At 43.4% G+C, this 22,819-nt stretch overlaps 1 protein-coding gene across 3 annotated transcripts in view; it reads right to left on the reverse strand.

Moving 5' to 3' along the window:
* Prickle2 (prickle planar cell polarity protein 2) overlaps nt 1-22,819 on the reverse strand; it is a 305,613-nt gene that overhangs the window by 87,074 nt on the left and 195,720 nt on the right. The window contains exon 1 of one of the 3 annotated variants that reach the window (XM_048356086.1): nt 14,731-15,645. The exons of the other annotated variants lie outside the window; for them this stretch is intronic. The gene's annotated coding sequence lies outside the window, so the exon portion shown is untranslated. Of the gene's footprint in view, nt 1-14,730; nt 15,646-22,819 lie in introns of those variants that run through there. 3 annotated transcript variants of the gene reach the window in all.

Raw genomic sequence — 22,819 nt, forward strand, 5'->3', positions numbered from 1 at the left:
GATGCTCTGATTTCCTTCACTGTCAGACTCACTGCTCTGCTAAGAATAAACCAACCAAGGGAGGCAGCACAGCTCCATTTTTCTGAATGCCTCCACTTCATTTTGTCCCCATGTTAACTGGGATTTGATGGCATGCATATTTTTTGCTGAGTTGGATGTTTCACAGAACAACTTCTAAGAGCCCTTCCTTTCCACATGAGTCAGTCAAGAGAGCAGTTTCGGAGAAAATGACAGCAAAGTACATTTCAATACTCCTCACTTCTAAACGCCAAAGCCAGGAGAAAAGGAGTCTATAAAATGTTTCTTTGTCTTTCTCTTCCATGCCATCAGATGAAATATGTGCTGGCTTCCTTCTCCTGTGTGAAGAAGTTGGTAAATTCCACAAAGCAAGATCCGGGACATTCGATGTCTTCTAAATAGTATACTTAAAGGCAATGGGTATCAAGATCTTGGATTCTATAGTCATACTGAGTTGGGTTCAAACTCTAACTTTGCCAACTTTATGCCTTTAGGACAATATATGCACCATGCTTGGTATCTAGGAAAGCCAGACTATGTGCTTAGTGTGTTGGGCCCTAGGCAATGTCCAGGGATATAAAAGGGGAAAAAAAAAACACACAAAAAAGCCCACAACCTAACAACAAATAAAAGTAGTTAGGGTTCTTGTTCTCTAAAAGTCCATCTAGATCCTACTAAAGTCTTACAGTTAGAATGGGGGAGAAAGCTGGTAAAGAGTTGATTTCTATAATTTTTTTTTATTAAAAGCTTGGTATTAAACTAGGTATAATGGGCTGAGCCACATAATTTGATCACCATTCTATTGAAGGGATTATACATCCTTTACCATGATTCGTGTGTGTGTGTGTGTGTGTGTGTGTGTGTGTGTGTGTGTGTGTGGTATGTGGGACTTGAACTCAGGGCTCTGTACTCTTATTTAGCTTTCTTGCTTAAGGCTGGTACTCTACCACTTGAGCCACATTCTCACTTGCAGCTTTTTGCTGGAGAATTGAAAGTAAGAGTCTCTTAGATATGTCATCTCAGGCTGATTTCAAACCACAATCCTCAGATCTCAGTCTTCCAAGCAGCTAGGATTATAGGTGTGAGCTATTGGTGCTTGGCCTGATTATTTTTTCCCAAAGTCACACATATGACCTTCTATTTCTATCAACATACACGAAAGCAGCCAGGTTAGATATTTTTGGACTAATCATATATTCCAGACTATTTACTTACTACACATTTCCAATGTGGGTAACTTGGAAACTGCCAATCTCTTTCCAAGGTCAATTGGAAGAGCAGAACTTTTTACAGATGGGGTCTCAGAGAAGCTGAGCGCTGCAGTTGCCAGTCCTCCACCCTGAAGGCCTCCGGGACCCCCTATCTCTTCTTCTTATAAGTTAGAGGAAGCCAAGGCACTTTGATTTCATGCCTGGAGTCATAATCTCCCCCAAGTTGTCTTTTTAAGAAAACATTTTCTGGGTATGCATTAGACTCTGCTAAGACCTTCCCAAGCACTTCTTGTCGAATCCTCAAACCACACTAAGAGATGGGAATTATTATCTTCACTCCACAGATGGGACAACCAATACTCAAAGAGGTTCTGGAATTTACCCAAAGCCCTTTACCAAGACCTCAAGGCCTTTGTGAGGCCCCTGCAGATGGACTGTATAGGTCTCTTAATCCATGTAAAACAAGTTATACTTCTCTCCCTATGCACACAGAGGCCCCCAAATCACTGGCAACTCATAGGAAATTCTTAAGTGGCTGCTTATTAATAACATTTTCAGTTTATATTAGGCCGCCTTTCATCCAGGGGAATTCAGCCAGCTCCATACACAGAGAACCATGGAAAGCCAGCCGTCTCTGGTGTGGATGGGGGCCAGCTGGCAGAGGCCTCCCTCAGGGTCCTGGCTTGAGGGGATTCTGGCAGTGGTCACACCCTTCCAAACTTGACAGGGCCCTTTTAATATCCATACTGAAGAGCTGGAGGCAAAAACCTTCCCAGAAGTCCACGGTCCTCAGTGAATGAGGCCAAAGGCCCAGGAGAATCCCCGTGGACTGGAGAAATAAGAGCATCCAGAAATTGGGTGTTTACCAAATACCGATGCTGGATATAAAGCCTTCCATTCAGATTGAGTTAGACAGCAGAGGGAAAGACACGACTGCTCAGGGGAGACCTGGGTTTAGTCAGGACCAAGAGAAAAAGAAGCAAAACAAAAAACCCTGAGAGTTCTCAGGGTTTCCCATAAGAGGGCTAGGCAGAGAAGGCAAGATGCTGACTTCCCGTCTTCTAGCTGGATCTGTGGAGCCGTTTTTGTGGTTTTGTTCTCAGCCAGAACTCATTTCCTCATTCTGCAGCAGGGAAAGAAAGGAGGGAAGTACATAGAAAGAAAATAACATTTCCTGGTTTCATGTTTTATTGGAAAGAAGCCCTCGATGAATTGAATTCACATGGTCTGTGGCAGTAAGGTTTGGAAAACATTTAAGAATTTGTTATATTCAGATTTGACAAGGTGCTGGTGGAAGGATGCATGCTCCCTTCACTCCCTCTCCTCCAAAGCCTGTTGGATGTGGCCATGCACACACACTCATGTCACAGCCGATATGACAAATAGCCCCAACTGTGGCCTTCCTCCGTGCATGGGCTGAGTCTCAGGCACAACTCCAGTGACTCCCCTCTCCCCTTTGACTTACTAATATGATGCAGTTCATCACTATGCCCTGCCTACAACAGTGCTTCTTAACTGCCTGCCCCCAGGCCTGCCCTTTTAGAATCTAATTTCCACCACTGTGTTTAAACCCATGGTGATCGACTCATTTCCCTCTCTGCAATGCTCCACAGACTTCCAGCTGCACTAGGAATGAAGGGCCAGCTCCCTAACTATGGCCCTCAAGGCCCAACATCTGGCTCATCCCTCCCTCTCTCTCCAACTCTGCTTACTTCCATCCTGCATCCTGTCTATAAAGCTTCAGTAGCCTTGGTCTGTCTGAGCTAGCCTACGTCAGCTTTCTTACAATTTTTTTTTTCATATCATTAAAGGCATAGCCTCCATGAAAAATACCAACGATAGCTCGCCTATTCTCCTCCACTCGCCATCTATGACTGTTAAATGTTTCTCCTTAGCAGTTGTCATGACTAGAAATTGTTTTATTTGTGGCTGTATGTCCTCTCATATTTTTACACTACTGGAATGAGAATTCCAGAAATTCCTGTCATCTTGTATCTAGCACTATAGATACGTACTTAACAAGTAGCTTTTGAAATATTCAATGTAGCTTGGTGGCTTTCTATCAGTAAGGCACATTCTCTTAGTGGGTATGCAGAGATTAGCTTGGAGCAATATGTAAACTTATTTTAATTTTTTTTAAAACATGATGGCTCACACCTGTAATCCTAGCTACTCAGGAGGATAAGATCTGGTTTGAAACTGACCAGGCACGAACCATGAGACTGTTATCTCCAATGAACCACCATAAAGCTGGAAGTGGCACTGTGACTCAAAGTGGTTAGAGCACTAGCCTTGAGTTGAAAAAACTCAGGGACAGTGCTTAGGCCATGAGTTCAAGCCCCACACCCGACAAATAAATAACAAAATGTGTATATTGATACATTGAAGTGAAAACTATGGTATATAATTCAATTACACAAGGAGTAATTTATCAGCAAGACCTCACAAAGAAAACTACCTGTGTCCTCAATTAATGAGGTAAGTAGAAAAATAAGGTTAATGTAGAGGAAGACTGTTACTACTGTCTTGTAGATGGCACCACAACTTTAATGTAATTTAATTCTTCTATCTTGCTCCAACATGTCCAATAGTGAAGAGAATGCCTTCAGAGCAGCAAGACTACAAACCCTCGCCTACCCACAAGGTATCAGTAAACTGTTAAATAATCAATAAAATAGTATCTGAGAGATAGGAGAAACAAGAACTCCAATAGCATGGGCATCTGACACTGTGCTCCTCAACTTACTCATATAGAAAATGGAAAGAAACCAGGTCATTCTCCTTTGAACTTGACAGAGCTTAAGGTGAGATAATACCTGTCATATAGAGTGTTGTCTTTTTCACAGGACAGAACAATATTTTGTCCTAATATTACATTACATTGTCCTAATATTACATTAACCTTGGAGCTTTCTCAGGAGGAATTTACAATAATGTACCACCCAACCTACCAGTTCTCAAGTTTTGACATGACTGATGCCTTCAAGAATTTGATGAATACGGGATCCTTCTCTACTAAAAATTGAACAGAAACTGGGTGTGGTGGCTCAACAATTCAAAGGCAGAAATGAGGGAAGGAATTGTGGTTTGAGCCAGTGAATGGCATAAAAGATCATGAGACTCCATCTTCACCAATGGCTGGATGTGGTAGCACATACCTATCATTTTCAGTGACATGGGACATCACCCACAGGAGTATCCCTGTCCACTCTGTGAGTAAGCACAAAGGAAGATGCTACCTCAAAAATAACCAGTGCAAAAAGGGTCTGGTGGTATGGCTCAGGTAGTAGAGATCCTACTCAGCAATCTCAAGACCTTGAGTTCAAACCCCAGTATCCTAACATTTTTAAAAAGAACATAATACATTCACAGAAAAAAACCATACTTAATTTCAGAAAGTTTGTCAAACCTGCAGTTCTTTAGCAAACATAGATCCCAAGCTATAAAGGGTCAGCTAAATATAAAAAAATCCTCTGTAATATTTTCAGTGGCCCACAGGGCCCAAGGCAGTGCCTTGCCCCTTATGAATGCTTAAATGCTATTTTCCACTCTCGGCAATGTTCTTTCAAAAATCCAAAATAGTGCATGATATCATAGTTACCATTTAAGATGCTGCCTCTTAGCAATTCAGCAGGGCAGGATTTAGAATGATTTTAAAGCATCACAAGAGGAAGACACACTGGTGTTAAGGCAGCCAAACTGACAAAGTGATAGGAAGGCAGGTTCAAACTTCCTGATCAATTCAGCTTTGGGATCCATTGCTTTCCACCTCTCGTTGCCCTTCATGAGCCATTTAAGCACAAACGGGCACAAAAGGAGGAGCCCATGAGCCATTTGACACTGCATTTTCACCCTGCCTCCTAATGAGGCAACTGTAGTAGAGGGGCTTATGTTGCCTAAATCCAATCTATGGTGAGCTTCGAGCCTCCACAGGCTATCCTGCACCTTCTGAGAGGGTGGACTAGAAATACACCGAGGAATACACCAGGCAGTGGTTCCAATGCAGTCCTGGATGGTGATGGGTAGCTGGCAGGAGGGCTATGCAGCTGCCCAGCCAGGAATGGCCACTTCACATGCACTTTACCCACTGGTGAACTGCATTAGCCAGGGGATGACCACCGTGGACAGAGCTCACAGCGACGAAGGGATTCCTGAGGGCCTCCTGAGGCCTTCCTGAGGGCGTCCCCAGCATTGCAAAATGATTTCAATGCTAAGCATGGCTGGGGATATCACTCAGTAGATACAGTGCTCAGCAAACAAAGCTGGGAGTGAAAGGAAGCAGGGAGGGAAGAAAAAAGGGATGGAGGGTGGGTCCCTGTATTAATCAGAACAGTATGAACTTCCAGAGAAAGATAAAAACGTATTAAAACTTCAAGTCAAAGTTCAGCTAACTACAATTTTCAATAAGCCAACAGATCACGCACATTCTGGAAAAAGAATAAAATGTAGAGTTAATAGTAAATGGAATTTCTGTTCAGCACACACCTATGTAATTGGTGCGCTTTCAATGCATATTTTACTACATAGAAAAGAGAACTATCTTGGGAACATGCAGGAGTAGAGGTAGCCTAGAGGCAAGTTAAATGTCTTGGGCCAACTATATTCAGGGGTACAGGCTGCTGGAGGTGCTGTGCTGAGCGAGACCCAGTTATACTGGGGCTGACACAATGCGAGGGTCATTAATGAGGTCTGAGAGAGACAAGAGACGTTGGAGTTAGAGAACTACCTCACTCTGGTCCTGTGTACAACATGTTTTTGGGGGGCTAGTAGTAGGGCTTGAACTCAGGACCAAGGTGCTGTCCTTTAGCCTTTGTTTTTTCAAGACTAGTACTCTACCACTTCAGCTATAGCTCCACTTCTGACTTTTTGCTGGTTAACTGGAGATACAAATCTCATAGACTTTTCTGCCAATGTTGGCTTCAAACCATGGTCATTAGATCTCAGCCTCTTGAATGGCTAGGATTATAGGTGTTGAGTCACCACCGGGGCCTGGTGATTGATGTGTAGCACATTATAATAATGGAGTCTCAATTATAGGTATACCTTCATATAGGAATCACTTCCCCTACTTAAAATGTCCTCTGTTATTGAGAAAGCTTCTGGAGGAATAACAAGGAGTAAGGGTAGAAAGCAATACATTTTATCTGACCAGCTCATAGCCTGCTGTCCTCTGAGCTAAGGAACATCATTCTCTGATGATATTTGCCATCACCAACTCTGCCTTCATTTATAAGTGAGGTTCACTGGAACTTACTTGCATGCCAGGCATGCCTCAAGTCACAAGATGAACTCCCCAGTTGGTGAATTCTGTTCCTTCTCTGAAGGCATAAAAGTCATTGAACATTTTGTCCAACGTTGTAAAACCAAGACTGAAAATAAATGGAGTCTAAATTCTAAATAACCAGAAACTCAGCCAGGACATCCTTTACCCTGCTCAGTAAGTATCAAAGACATCCAAGAAAACATCTGTGCTCTTCAAAACGTCACAAAGCAGGAGAGTTTACAGAAACTGGAATTTTACTTCAATACTGTGTCATCTCAGTTGTCCCCAAATATGCCTAAGCATGTATATCAAATAAATCGTGTGCACAGATATACACAGCAAATCCCAATGTCTTTCACTTCCATCAAATCAAATGGCATGAACAATTCAAATCCATTTCCTCAGTTATTAGGTATGTAATCTTATGCAAGTGACTCAGTTTCTTTCTATTACCACGGGGTGGAGACGGCAGCAGAACCTACCTCATAAAGGGAATGTTCGTGAAGACATAGCATATAAAATAGTGAGTAGAGTCAGCTATCATTAAACATTGACAATTAAATATTTTAATACTTTGTGGAGGGAGAAACTGAGTCATGAAGCAGCTATGTGGTTTCTTTGAGGTGTATTCAAATAAGGAAGGATACAATTGGGACCAGCCAAATTGTCTTTCCTGTGTAGCCTCCATGCCTGCTGCAAAGATCATTTAGAAGCAGCAGCAGCCTGTTAAAAATAGAGAATTTGAGCCGGGCATCAGTAGCTCACACTTGTAATCCTAGCTACTCAGGAGGCTGAGGTATGAGGATCTCAGTTCGAAGCCAGCCTGTGCAGCAAAGTCCATGAGACTTTTATCTTTAATTAACTACCAAAATGTCAGAAATGGTACTGTGGGTTAAAAACTCAGGACAGTGCCCAGATCCTGAGTTCAAACTCCAGGACTGGCACAAATTTAAAAAAAAAAAAAAAAAAAAAGGAGAATCTGCATGTGAGCAATATCCACAGGTACATGCACAGTAAATTTGGGGTGCATAAGTACATACACAGCACGGTCTCACAGCCTCCCCACTAGAGTGACACATACCAAGGTCAAGTGTTCTTCTTGGAAGCACAGCCAGTCTCTGGGGGGCTCTCACTTCCCCTCTTCCAGCCCAGATTCACAAGGCAGGCAGGTCAGGTCCTGGTATAAAACCTGACCTTTCAGTTTCCCGTCAAGAGCAGCCAGCAGTGCAAATTATAGCCCTTCGCTGTCAAGGCTGGGTTCACCCTGAAAGTTCACACTCATTAAGGTTGGGCCTGGGAGTGAACTTACAGATCAGCTGACATAGGCCCTGTGTCAGAGTAAAGAACTAGGGTTCGGCAAGAGAACACAGATATTTTAGTTAATGCACAATTGTGCATACAATTTTGGGGTGCAATGTGACAAGTACATTTCTCCATTCATACCCCAAGAGGTGTTCCCAACCAACAGAAGGTCCCGGGGGACTCCTCATGTTCTCTCAAGCAGTAAAGGCATCTTCCACTCATTTTGGCTTTCATCTCAACATCTTCCTATTCCTGGCCCTCACACTTTTACCCCAAAAGCCTCCTCTCTCATATGTGGTCTCTTCTTTTAGATAGTTCCGGATTTCCCAAAACACAAACATAAAAGATTTTAATTCAACAGCTAAATGAGAAGGTTTTTTTCAAGTGAGGGATTCATTCATTCATTCATACAATCTGGAAGGAAAAATATAAACAAGCACAAGGAATATCTAAGAAGTATGAGGAAATCTAAAATGGAGAATGTCATTCAGGCTTCAGAATTCAGACTTCAATCATGCTAGATTTGAATCTTGGCTCCCCTCTACTGTCTACAAACCTTCAAGAAGCTAGTTAACCTCTATGAGTCTTGGATTGTCAATTACTGAACAGAACTGATGAGTTCTGGCTACATGATCAATGCAAGAATGAGGCAAGAGCTGGGCAGTGGTGGCTCACTTCTGAAATCCTAGCTACTCAGGAGGCTAAGATCTGAGGATCACAGTTAGTTAGAAGTCAGCCCAGGCAGGAAAGTCCATGAGACTCTTATATCCAATTAACCACCAGAAAACCAGAAGTGGAGCTGCGCACGTGGAAAAGCCATGCTGTGCTCAGTCACAAAGTGGCTTTGTGATTTTAAATGGCTTCACTCTGAGTTGCTAGTCTTGAGTGAAAAACCTAAGACCCTATGTTCAAGCCCCAATACTGGTACGTGTGCATGCACACATATGTGTGCACATACACATGAATAAGGCAAGTTATCTAGAGCATAATTTATATTGGACAGCACATGATAGGGTGCATTTTTTTCTATACACCCACACAGACACCCCAGCATACACCTCAATATACACAGCAGCCATCCCCCAAACCACACCTGATTTTGTAACCACAGAAAGTATAGCTGTTTCTCAGCTGAGTCCTGGAACTTTCATGAATAAATATCTCCAAGGACTCATAACAGATGAAGAGAAGCCAAGAAAAGAGCTGGAAAAATGGCACCCTGCCCAGATGAAATGAAATGCTAAGAATTTTTGTCCCAGTTACTCTTAACCCTGAATAGGGTTGGGTAATATTTATAAGATTTGATTTTAAAGAATCAAGGAGAAGAGGAGGACTTGAAGCCAATTGAGTTCCCAGTGTGAGAGGAGCAGAAGCAAACGAAGTTGGGGCATCTATCATCTGAGAAAGGCCAAGTGCAGAGTTCATCTGAGCCAGGTGCTGGTGACACAAGTCTGTCATCCTAGTTCTGTGTAACTAAGGATCTGAGGATCAGGGTTCAAAGCCATCCCAGGCAGGAAAAACTGTGAGACTCTTACCTCCAATTAGTCACCAGAAAACTGGAAGTGGTGCTGTGACTCAAGAGTGGTAGAGTGCTGACCTTGAGCAAAAAAAGCTCAGGGACACTGCTCAGGCCCTGAGTTCAAGCCACTTGACCAAGAGAGAGAGACAGAGACAGAGACAGACAGAGACAGAGAGAGATCATTTGTGTTCTAAATTCTAAAATACAAAGGTCTTCCATGTTCCCTGGCCCCGATTGCCTTCAGCCTGGCTTACAGCAGACAGCTTATATACTAGATCTGGGAAGAAGGGAGGGACCAGAAATCACCAGGATTCCTTTCTCCTATAGCTTCACACCATGGTTCTCAGTGAGCTCCAAGCTAGTGATACTTTCTTCCTAATTTCCTTCATGTCCCCATTTCCCACCAGACCAGAGAAAGCTCTGGACCCGGGGCCTCTATAGAGGATTTCATCTTTCAACTCAGCTCTCCTCTTTGTCTCTCCCAATCAGCCAACTCAATTTTCACAGGCTTCAGAGCCCAACAGGTGCCGGAAGTTCATTCTACACCCACCAAGGTGTGGCAGGCTCACGGTGTACTTGAAAATGTGCTCCTCTTAATGAAGGCACTTTGAAAAAGCTCTGCCTTGTGCTAGTGGGAAAGACATGCTGCGTTCAGTCACAAGGAGGCTTTAGCATGTCAAATGGCTTCATTCTGAGTTGCGGCGGGGGGGGGGGGGGGGACAGATGGGGAGAGAAATTTTTAGTAAAAGTAGTACAGAAAGCTTGGTCTCCTGAGTCGTGACTTCATCCAGCAGTAACCTGCAGCTTCACACTTTCATCATGGGCTTGAAATGGCTCTGACATGCTTCTAGAGGCTTCCCATTCCATCTCCCTTCCAGCTTTTCTGTCCAACCTTTCTCTCTCCTTCCCTTCCTTTTTTTCTTCTCTTCCTCTATCTCCTGTCAGCCTCCCCGGCACCCCCCCCCCCCCAAGCAGTGTTGGGATTGAACCCAGGCCCTCACACATGCTAAGTAAGTACTCTTCCAAGAGCTACAGCCCCAGTTTAGTAACCTTGCTTCTCTCTCCCTCCCCTCGCTTTATCCCCAGGGAAATAACGGCACAAGACCCCAGCTTCCAAATTACAAATAACGAAAGGTTTTAGCAACAGAGCCAAGAAGAAAGAAAACTAAAATCTCCAAACTCAAGGGCTCAAGCCTCTAGTGAAGATTTTCTATCCTGTTTGATCCAAGAACACCACACATGCCCCTGCACACACAGATACACACAGAGTACAAACCCAGGTGGTTCCATGTAAAATGTTTACAGGTCAGAACAAGAGCAAAGTGCCAGTACTAAGCAAAACCATCAAGAATACAAACAAGTCTGGAAAAGCCTAGTCCTTCAGATTCTTGGTTTGTAACAGCTTATAGTCCCTAGGAGATTCCTGACTGCAATCATAGAAGGGAAGATAAAAAGGCTTCAGTGGGCCTTCAAGCACAGAATTAAAGTCCTAGCTGGGTATGGTGGTGCCCACCTATAATCCCAGCTATTCCTGAGGCAGAGATAGGAAGATCATGGTTAAAGGTGATACAGCTCAGGCATAGATAAAAAGATCTTGTGAAAACCAAAGTAGCCCAGTTCTGGTGACTCATGCCTGTAATCCTTGCTACTCAAGAGGTTGAGATCTGAGGATCTCAGTTTGAAGCCAGCCCAGCAGGAAAGTCCATGAGACTCTCATCTCCAATAAACTACCCAGAAAATGCCAGAAGTGAGGCTGTGGCTCAGGTGGTAGAGTGCTAGCCTTGAGCACAAAGAATCTCTGGGAGGGTGCCCAGGCCCTGAGTTCAAGGCCCAGGACTGGAAAAACAAACAAACTAAAGCAAAAAGACTGGCAAGCATGAGCCCTGGGTGAAAAATCTCAGCATTAAAAAAAAAAAGTCTTCACCCAAATGCAAGGCCCTCACAACCATCCATCTTCCAACAGCCCTCTGCACTCAGAGAACTTATTTCCAATATTCACAGGAGAAAATGAAGTTCAGAGAAGCCAGGCAACTCTCCCAAGATCATAAGAGGCTGATTAGGAGGCGACCAGGTGGGCTTTTATCAAGGTTTAAATATTATTCTCCTAACAAAATACAATTGGTAGATCACTGGCAACCAAGAAGTAATAATCTGATTTTCTTGAGAAAGAATTTTATGACAGATCTCAGTGATTCCTTTTAACTGCCTCCCCATTTAAAAAAAGTATTTTTTATTGTTATTGTAGAAGTGATATACAGAGGGGTTACAGTTATGTAAGTCAGGTAATGAGTACATTTCTTTATGAACCATGTCACCCCTTCCCTCATTCTCTCCCCGTTTTCCCCTTCCATGTCAACCCACAGATGCACAATTCATTTTTCTACATAGTGTCTAGTGAGTACCATTGCTGTATTTATTCTTCACTCTTTGTTCCACCTTTTCTGTGCTGACCCTTTGCCCTCCCCAAAACAAATAAAGAAGACCAAAGGAAAAGACAATAAAGGGCTGGGGATATGGCCTAGTGGCAAGAGTGCTTGCCTCGTATACATGAGGCCCTAGGTTCGATTCCCCAGCACCACATATATAGAAAATGGCCAGAAGTGGCGCTGTGGCTCAAGTGGCAGAGTGCTAGCCTTGAGCAAGAAGAAGCCAGGGACAGTGCTCAGGCCCTGAGTCCAAGCCCCAGGACTGGCCAAAAAAAAAAAAAAAAAAGAAGGAAAAGACAATAAAAACAGCAACAATGACAACAACAAAAATCTCCTACTTCCTTAAGTTCATTTTGTAAGATACTATTTTATGTGATCATATGCACATAGCTATTGAGCCTTTGTGGTCCGCTCCTATGAATATCCATCCTCCTGTGGTCTCACTGTGTGAACCCACAGTTTTGTTTTGTTTTGTTTTGTTGTTGTTTTCCAGTGCTGGGATGCAGGCTAGGCAAGCTCTTGACCACTGAGCAACACTGCTAGCTCTGATTTACTTCACATTCATCTCGCAGACCTTTGTATTGGAATCCCATTTTTCCCAAATTAAACAGAAAAAGGTGGCGAGGACCAGGAGACACAGCTGCACAGTTGCAAGCCTGCAGCCTGCTCACTGGCAGCAAAGACAGATCAAAAGTCTGGCATAGATACATTACAACAGTGGGCACAGAATGAAGCCAGAGATGGGTGGCAGGCAGGTGGGGGAAAAGAGAGCCTTTCCCTTACCCATCAACCAAAGAAGCTGAAGCCACCCAGATGGTGGCATAAAGTCAGCCTTGGAACTTCTCAAAAGCTACCTACCAGATGATACACACATCCAAAGGCCTTCTTGGATGAGGAAGAAATTGCTAAGAATCTGTGCTGAAAAGAGACAGAAAGAGAGGAGAGAAAAAAAAAAAAAACCAACAACAAAAACAGAACTGCCTCTCACAGGCATAGTTGGAGAAATCCAGAAATGCGTTCACTCCAGTTGGGACCCTGCAAGCTTTCTCCATGTGATTTGTCAGCTGTCCTGACAGGAGGCCTTCTTCAGGGGTGCGGAGCCCCAGCTAGCACGAAATTGTCATGGTATCATCTGTCCGTTTTAGATCTGCAAAACTCAGTATTTCTGGATAATATGCTTCCAGCCTGTCAACTCCATCAGGAGTGTGGAAAGTTCCTTTGTGTGGGAATGGTTTGGGCTCAGCAGTCTCTGGAGACAGCATCAGGTTTGCTGGTACAACCTCTCTAAAGGCAACTGGATATGAACATACTGCTTTTCAGTAAATGGGTTTGTTTTCAGCAATTAGATTTATGCCTGATAATGTCAAAAAAGTAGCAATGACAGTAATCAACATAATAGCTGACATTTACTGGCACCTGCTATGCTTTTTATATGCCATCTCACTAAATCCTGATACTTAGCACACTGCCTATAGGCCCTGCTTCTCTACTCATTTCACAGGTGGGATTCACAGACCAAGAGGTAGGTCTAACTACCATCAGCCTTCAGGATCCAAGCCCTGGATAACTTCTTATCTCATGCTGTTCAATCTCTGGGTTTATGTCTTGTTCCTCCAAGTCAACAACACCTCATTCTTCCTGCATCGTATGGGCAAACCTTTATAAACATGCCCTTGTAAGACATGCTAGTTCACCCCTTCTGCTCCAATGCCTAATGGAGCCAATGTATTTTAATTTTCACATTAGAAGAAGACTTCTCAAGGGACCAGAGCATTGGCTGGAAAGGTAAAACCCCTTTCCAAGCACTCCAGGAGACACTGAAATCCAAATTTCCAGAATATTCTAATAATTCTGTCAAAGTTGTGGCTTTTTCTCTGGAGGGCCTGGGGCCATGCTTCCTTAACCCATCTGTGAAAGGCTGCCGGCCTTACTGGGGAGCAGAAGTCGGAGCAGACGATGAGAGCCGCCCGCTAGCACGGAATCAAGGCTGCCTTCGTAGAGTTTAATTCTCAGAGATGGGTTGATGCCCAAGCAAAACAAGCCACATGCAGCCTGATGAGCTGCAGGCCTGGAAGACACCATCTGCGGTCTGCCCTGCTTCGGCACTCACTCAGTACAAGCACAGCTCTGCCCCTGGGGAAGCAATTGATGCGCTTAAGTTGTGCCCTGGCCTCAGTCACACTGCTGGATGGTACTACATCTGGCACAGATCATTTGCTCCAGAGTGAGTCATCCCAGCCTGGATGATTTCTAGTTCATAAAAGTCCCTTTGGACCCCAGCAGAGTCTGAGATAACAAAGAAAAAAATGGGATTAAAATCTGTATTTCATCACCACACCTCCATGGCAGATGAGCAGTGCTTCGGTACTGGTTTCTGAGAAATGGAGAGGAGAACAAACTACAAACCTCCAGTCAAGCAGCCCAGGGCAGGGAATAAACGAAATCATGTGGTTTCAAAGGCTATGTAGTCAGACTCCAAGTCTCTGTCACCATTTCTAATCTGAGAGCACTGACTAAAATTAAAACCTCAGGAATTCAAAAGCCAGTTCTTTTACCTGCAAGACTGAGCTAAAATCCTTGGGCCTCACAGGTTTCTGACAGGATGTGCTGGAAATGACAGCCATACCTGAACACTACTAGGTGTTTGGTTCTTAACCCTTTCCACCCTTAAAAAGGAAGGAAAGAAGGAAAGGAGGGAGGGAGAGAGGGAGGCAAGGCAGGCTTTCAGAGAACTACTTTTGCCCCTTAAGTATCAAGATCTAAGTGTTTCTTCAAGATACATTAGAGCGATGGCATACCTCTTTGCAAAACTGAACTTACTAATATATAAAAGAATGGCAAAAGGTACCCAGACCACCAAAAATCACTACCCGGTCACAAGATAAGAACACTCTCCTTCCTGCAAGCAAAGACCCTAGATCTTTTCTCATCCAGCTTGGAAAACACACTTCCGTTTCATTTGTGACTTAAGAGAGCAAATTTCTTACCCACCTCCAGGGAAGATGAGATGCTCAGCTCCCCGGAAGCAGCTTCCCCCAGACAGAGGAGTTGGTCAGTTTCCCCAGTTCACTTTCTCCCTGGATCTGGTGTCTGAGAGCACCAGCAGAAGCTCAGGCAGCCCGGGCATCTTCTCCAGCCAACGTCTCTGCAAATCTGTCTCCTTCCTAAGCCAGCAGGCAGCAGGCTCTAGCCGGGGCGAGTCTGCATTCCCCCAGGGAGAACCCCATCCCTGACTCTGGACGAGAGGTGATGCACCAGGCCCCAAGCTGAGGAGGGAGGGGACAGTGGGACTTCTGCCCTTCCCCTGGGTCCACCCGAGCCCTCCGATCGCTTTCCTGAGAACCCCAGCTTCCTCTGAACTCCGCGTCTTCACCACAGTCTGGAAGGAAGTCACAGACCCCAGCCTCCGCGTCACCAGCTGAGCCCTTGCCAGACCTGGGAGACGAAGTCAGCTGCTCCAAAAAGCCCAGGCCACTCAACCAGGAAATGTGCAGCTTGGCCAGAAAATAATAATAATAACTGTCGGTGGAGCTGCTGGTGGTGCCAGAGAAGTCGCTGTTGCAAAGCCTGCATCCTCCGCATGCTAATGAGGCCGTGATGTCAGCAAGTCAGTCACGGCATCTGGACGTCCCAGCCTGGCTGCCCGGGGCTCAGATTTATTTACATGTAAATTAGCCTCGCCTTCCAAATCAATAATCCCCAAGCCAGTGAGACCCACGGGAGAGAAAGACTTTGCTGATGCAAAGACCTAGCTATGCAGTCTCCAAAGGAATTGGGGGATGTGGGGTTGGTGGATTTAAGGGAATAACATATAAGAAATGATGTTTTAAAGACACAAGTCTTTTTTTCCCCTTTTCGAAAGCAGTACTCTGATGTGCCAGGGATCAGAGCTAGGCACAGTGATCAACCTGAGCGCCTGTTTCAGATTAGATACTGCACCACGCCAGAAGAACAATCAAGAGTTCTCTCTTTTTCTCCCTCTCTTTTAAAATCAAAAGCTGCGCTGAGCCTTCAAATACTGTACTTTTTTCTTTTTCTGTCTTTTTTTCTCTCCTAGTTACATTTCAGGGTGTCAGTTGTTTGCCGGCCTGGGACTATACCACCTTTTGAGTTGTAGTCCAACAGTGGAATAAAATACTCTAGCCTCATGGGCTTGGGTGGTGAATAGGACACACACAGCCTCCAACCTTCTCCTCCAATTGCAAGTGGACAGAGAAAATGACAAATCGTAAACCAGCTCATGGTCACCCCAGCTCCTTTAGGTCCTTAAGAGAAGCTCATTGGACAGTTTAGAAAACAGGGACTGTTCCAATGGTACTCGGGGATTTCAGCAAGGATGGGCTGGCCAGAGCTCACATTTGCTGACTCTCACACTGTAGCTTCCCTGAATCTTTCTGAGTCTGGAATCTCTGTCTTAGAGTGTCCCAAAGATGCCTACTCAGGGAAATGGGAAGGGAGGAATCTGTAGAGCAAGAAAGCCTTCCATTTGAATTCTGGCTTTACTTCCTAGGGGGCAAGTAACTTTGTGCCAATAATTTTAGGGATCTTTGCCTTATTGATACCATTCTCTCAGAAGATAATCTTTTACTAAGCACATACTCTGCTGTACAGACAGTTCTACGGCCTAGGTATTTCCAAGTCTATATTCAAGCACTGAGCTTCCACACTAAAAATTCAATTAGAAGCACAAATATTGAATGGAATGGCAGCAATGATGGTTAACATAATGCCACTTGCTCCATAATAATTATTGTTGATATTTTGAACGAAGTAGTAAAAAAAAAAAATTGGGTCCACTAGGATTGACCATTGATTTTTCTCCTCTGTGGGTAAAGTCCTGAGTGAAATCAATAGTTTTTGTAGGTAGCCTATAGGCCCCCAGGACAGGTGAAAAGCAAGCACCAAGTGAGGACTTGGTGCAAGTGAATAGGGGAAGGAGGTGGCCAGGGAGAGGTGTTGGGGTACAGCAGGCCCAGAGGCCCCAGCGGAGGCAGCAAGCGGGCTCCCTGCCCACATCCCCCTCCACATCCAGATGAGCTCTGCCCTTTCAGCTGGAGCTCCTGAAGCTTCAAATGAATTTCTTTGTTGGATGTGGGGAAGTTAAATTACATCTTTTGTTACCTATAATTGTATTAATAATGGTTAATAACTTCTTTCAAAATGCTCCTCTCCGGTTCACAGAAGACCTTTCACGGGGAAAAATCATGGGACCAGGAATAACTTTTCACCAAGGGAAATGGAAGATAAGCAAATGAGTAATGCTCTGCTTAGGTCTCTGGTACATGGAACTCCGAGCATGTGAGCAAAAACACTTAATAAATATAATGGGTTGGAGTCACCAATGGCAAAGCAGGAGCAGAGACATTGTACCCCAGTATAGCCAGATGACATGCATTTTAACTTCCTATGCCCTAGTCTCTTTATGTGAAGATGGGTCTACTGGTCAGCACCTTGATTATATGAGAATTATGAGAAGCAAATGGCAGGAGAAGTGAAGAGGAAAGCTGGGACACAAAGTGACCAGTGATTTGTCCTCACCTACTACACATTTGACCACAGACTTGCCCACTTCATATGAGTTCACAATAGAAAACAGGCCTACAATGCATGGTCTGGGGTCAAACCCTCACTCTGACATTTGCTAGCTCTATACCTGGAGACCTGACATTTTCATTAGGATATGGGTAAAGAGAAGGCTACAGAATTAATTCCTAGGGGAAGTTATAAAGTGAGTGAGCCACTAACATATCCTTTTCTCCATGACAAAGCACACTTTCCCTATGCTAAGAAACTAGGGTGGAAAACAGTAAAACAAAAAAACCACCAATGGGAACCAAATAGAACTCTTTCTCCAAAGCTATACACTAAGGCAAGACAAACACAGGCTTTCCTAAACTTACAATGGGGTGACATACCCATAGGCTGAGATAAACTGAAGATATCCTAAGTTCTAAATGCATTTGACACACCCACCCAACACAGTAAAGCATGGAGTATCATGTTGCTGCCCATTGTAATCATGCAATCAACAAAATATTGTAGCTCACTGCCCACATCATAAGAGTCTCACACTGAGTATCACTAGCCTGGGTAAAGATTGAAAGTTAGCATTTAACGGGTAGCTACTGCGGAACACTTTTGCACCTCTGTCAAATTGAAACACCATTCAGTCAAGTCATTTGAAGTCCAGGACCGTCTGTATATATCTGAGATCCCTGGATATTTCATCTACGCCTTCATTTACCCATTAAATAAGGCACCCTCTATTTGTCTGTCACTGTGATAGGCCTTGGGGACATTACGGTGACCATGATTGATATAGCCCCAGCCTTAAAAGACCTGGGCAATAAAAAGGGAAGACAATTAAGTAAGCCATTAGAGTCACATGTGATGTGTGTGATGATATGGGACAGGGCATGTGTGAGTTGAGAAAGTCTAATTGTAGTCTAGAGGGGGATGATGGGAAGCATGTGTCCTGAGAAAGCTAGATATCTATGAATCATGCTCACATAGAGTGCTAAAACAACAAAACCCACAGGTAATTCCTTCTGATTATTATTTTTATGTTAGAGCACATTCTTTTGGAGATTTTTGGAAAATATGCTGCTAGTTATTTAATTAAGGTAAAGGAACAATCTGAAAATTTCAGAGATGTAGTAAATAGGGACAAAATGTACTTCATGTTTACCTAATGAGGAAAATCCCACACTCATGACAGACAGGGTAGGGAAGCCTGCTATCTAACATTATGTACACAGGAGAGGGTGTCCTCTATTGGATACAGAGACCTGTAAAATGGAGCACACTTTTGTTGGAATATAAGGGTACAACTGCTGACTCTCAGACATTTCTGTTTATGTAGGATGCTGGAACGTTTAGATAAGTGACCGTAACTGCATGCAGAGCATAGGAGAGACAAGGAGGCCAGCACTGATGGGTGAAGGCGAGGAGGGATCAGCAAAGGGTGACTTGAGTCAGGCCCCAAGTCAAAATGAATTTTACTCGTTTGGAATTTGAAAACAATTTTCGATGGGGGAAGGTCTTACTAAGCATGACACGAAATTCAGAAGCTATAAATGAATTTTTTAAAAAAGACTGCTAAAATTACCAAGGTGAAGTTGTAGCAGCTAAGGTCAAATTTTAGCAGCTAGTTCTGGGCGAGAGGATAAACACTACTAGGAATGTAGAATTGAATGTAGAATTAAAAGGCTTGTCTGCATGGGCCCAGGATAGCAGAGCAGCACCAACATGACAATGGCAGGTAATGACAAAGAGGCAGCTCCATGCAGGCTGCAAAATCAAATCATCCTTCCATTCTAGCCAGTGTTAGTCGGAATCTTGTTAGAGGATTATGGCGAAAGGTTAAGTGAATCTTCCTGGTTAGCTTACAGAAGAGAAGAGTAAGTGATGACAAGGTCCATAACCTCCTAGAGGAAGAGCCTGATGAGGAAGGGTGTAATGAGCAATTTCTAATCTCCATTTCCACCGGCATAAAATAAGGAGCAATGAACTTTAAATGAGCTAAAGAGGGCTTTCAGTTGGACGTTAAGGAAAGCTTCTGAATACAAAGATAAGAACTGATGGGTCACTTGGGGAAAAAAAATGGTAAAATTCTGATCTGGGGAGAACTTCATAAAGATAAAGGCAACGTGCTATCCTAGTTGGTTTAGATAAGGACATTCTATGAAATCCTAATTATTACAAGAGATATTACCAAGGTTTTAAACCACTCATCCAACAAATTCATTTATTTTTAAAAGCAGTACACTGTGTGTATGTGTGTGCTTAAATGACCTATTCAAAAGTGGTTCTCTGACATTCAAATATCCAAATCCAATAAAATAAGGGAAGGAGGGGAGACTGTCAAAGAATCATCATATTAGCAGGGTTAGGCTAGGCAATGATGAGGTAACAAATAATCCCAGATCTCAGAATATAACACAATAAATACTGACTTCTCACTCAAGCAAGGTTGTTTGTGACCCAAGGAACCACTGCTCTGTTTTCCTTGTGTCTTTAATTTCAACCCATAATTTCCAAGTTATAGCAACAGAAGAAGAGAGAAATGAATAGGTCTTTCCATGATTCGGTGTGGAGAGGAAGAATATACTTTTTGATCAACCTAGTTCTGTGACCTCACCCAACTGCAAGGAGGCTGAGAGAGAGAGAGGATGCACAGGAAGGAGCAGGAAATCAAGAATCTTCATTGTATCTGCCACTGCTGTCAATGTCTACTTCTGCTTTGTAAAGACATTAAGAAAAACACATACAATCTATTAAACCTATAGGGCCTTAAAACAAAAGGAAGATTAACCACCAAAAATACCCTGGTAGTAGTTCTATATGAATACTTAGGGATCTAAATAGGAGAAAAACAAAGAACGTATTCTACATTATTAGGATTTTTCAAACAACAACATCCAACCAAAGAAATCACACAGAAAACAAATGTTTAAAATGTGCAAGCGAGGGGCTGGGGATATAGCCTAGTGGCAAGAGTGCCTGCCTCGGATACACGAGGCCCTAGGTTCGATTCCCCAGCACCACATATACAGAAAAACGGCCAGAAGCAGCGCTGTGGCTCACGTGGCAGAGTGCTAGCCTTGAGCGGGAAGAAGCCAGGGACAGTGCTCAGGCCCTGAATCCAAGGCCCAGGACTGGCCAAAAAAAAAAAAAAATGTGCAAGCGAAGTTGAGTAAGGCATCAGAGAGGGTAGAACTCCCTTTATAGAAAAGAAAGCGATCCACAAATATTTCTCATCACTTTTCCAATTCAGATATATAACGTCTTGCCAAAGAATAAGGGTCTTGTCATTTCAAGAGCTTTACCAAACCCGGACACAAACGTGGCTCTATATTCTCTCATTTCCATACCCTGGGTAATTCCAGTCCATTCCTCTATAAGGCTCAGCTTCTCCACTTACAAAATGGAGACAGGCCTGTGGGTGTGGCTCCAGGGGTAGAGCACTTGCCTAGCAAGACACCCCAGGACTGTCAAAAATCAATTGCTACAGTGGTTGGTCCTTGTAAACCCTTTGTGAGGATGCTGTCAGGGATAGTATTCTTGGAGATGAAATGATAGCACTGGTCTCTGATCAACACACAGAATCCTCCTGACATCTTTTTTTTTTTCTTTTCGTATATTTTTTATTTTTCTAGGACCGAAAGGTAATTTTGATAGAGTAGCTTCCTATGGATAGTGAATAATCAAGAGAGATATGACAAACTTTAAAAAGAGGAGGCTCTAACTTCTTTTCAAAAAGGTGTCCCAAAGGAACTGAACTTAGCTCTCTGGAAAGACATCAAGTTAACAACCATGAGATTGGTACTTAAGCTAGTAACCAGGTGTTTGTTGGTGGCTCACACCTGTAAGCCTAACTACTCAGGGTGGCTGAGACTCGGGATTGAGGTTTGAAGTCGGCCTTGGTAGGAAAGTCCATGAGATTCTTTACTCCAATTAATCACCGAAAAAACAGAAGTTGGAGCTGTGGCTCAAGTGGTGTAGAATGCTAGCCTTGAGTGAAGAGCTAGGGAGGAACAGTGCCTGGGTTCTGAATTCAAGCTCCAGTACTGGTTGTGCATGCATGTGTGTGCTCGTGCACATGTGCATGTGTGCACACATGGGCGCACGCACACACACACACACACACACACTACTGAGAGCAAAGCTGCGCATCTTTCACTGCACTAGGTGTTCCACCCTCCTGACATCTTACCCAGACTCAGTATCATATCTAGAATTAAGGTCAGATGCAGAGTTAGTATCAGATATAGAGTTAGCCTGTTCTCCCATACCATCCTACTTAGCAGCATCTAGACTTTTGCTCTTCCCTTGATAGCATCTCTAGTATAATTACCAAAACTTTGCTGATTATAATAAACATATATTCCAATCTATATTTTTTACAGTGAACCATCACTATAGTATGGACTCAAAATAATTAGTTAGCATGGAAGTAGCTAGCTATCTACCTACCTTTCTATCTAGAGTTTACAAAAGACTAGATGAGATAAAGCCTATTAAGAACTATGTAGGCTACCCAGTTAACTGTAAATGTCAAGATAAAAATCACTCTCTGCTGGTTGCTTGTGGCTCGCACCTGTAATCTGAGGAGGCTAAGAGCTGAGGATCACAGTTCAAATCCAGCCCAGTCAGAAAAGTCATGAGACTCTTTAAAAAAAAAATTACCCTGAAGTAGTTGTACAAAGGGGATGCCATTTAACACAGCAGTATATGAATACACTGCATCTTGGTCTATGTCATGAGACTCCTATTAAACACCAAAAAGTCAGAAGTGGAGCCATGGCTCAAGCACTAGCTTTGAGCACAAAAGCTCATGGATAGCACCTAGGTGCTGAGTTCAAGCCCCCAGGACTGGCATACACACACACACACACACACACACACACACACACACACAATCACTTTCTACTTTATTTTCAGAGACAGGATGAGCAAGGAGGTTGCTACCCTATGTGATAAAATTATTCATGATCCACACAATGATCAGTCCCCACCCTCACCGAGAGCCTTCTTCCTTGTCTATAGGTATTTTATATACTCAGATCATGGACACTTCTAAAGCTTAAAGGAAAAAAAAAAACATGTACATACTTTAAATCCAGAAGAAAAGACCTTTCTTTTTTCCCATCATCTGAGAAATCTGCCACATTTCATACATTTTAATTATTCTTGATCCTAATAATCAAATGCATAAAATTTTAACCCAGCCTTTTATCCTCTTTTAATTACATTAATTAAAATGAGAAATACGGACAGGCTAGACCATGCAGCTTAAAATGAAAGACTGATCAGATTGTGCTCATGCCCCCTCCCCACCAGACGGTTAAAAATTGCATCTATGATTTCAGCAGGCTCACCACTGTACATGGCCATGAAAAGATGATTAAATTGGCACGATGCGCTAACAAACAACGTTTCCTTAGACAAAGAGAGCTGCACGTTATTATGGCAGCTTTGGGGAACTACTGACTTTTATTACACAGTTGAGTAGACACCTGAATTAGCTCTATGTAAAAGACTAGGAGAATAAACAAGACATGCACAGGGAGGTTTTGCT

The sequence above is a fragment of the Perognathus longimembris genome, chromosome 10 (assembly GCF_023159225.1).
Source record: "Perognathus longimembris pacificus isolate PPM17 chromosome 10, ASM2315922v1, whole genome shotgun sequence".
NCBI classification, from domain to species: domain Eukaryota; kingdom Metazoa; phylum Chordata; class Mammalia; order Rodentia; family Heteromyidae; genus Perognathus; species Perognathus longimembris.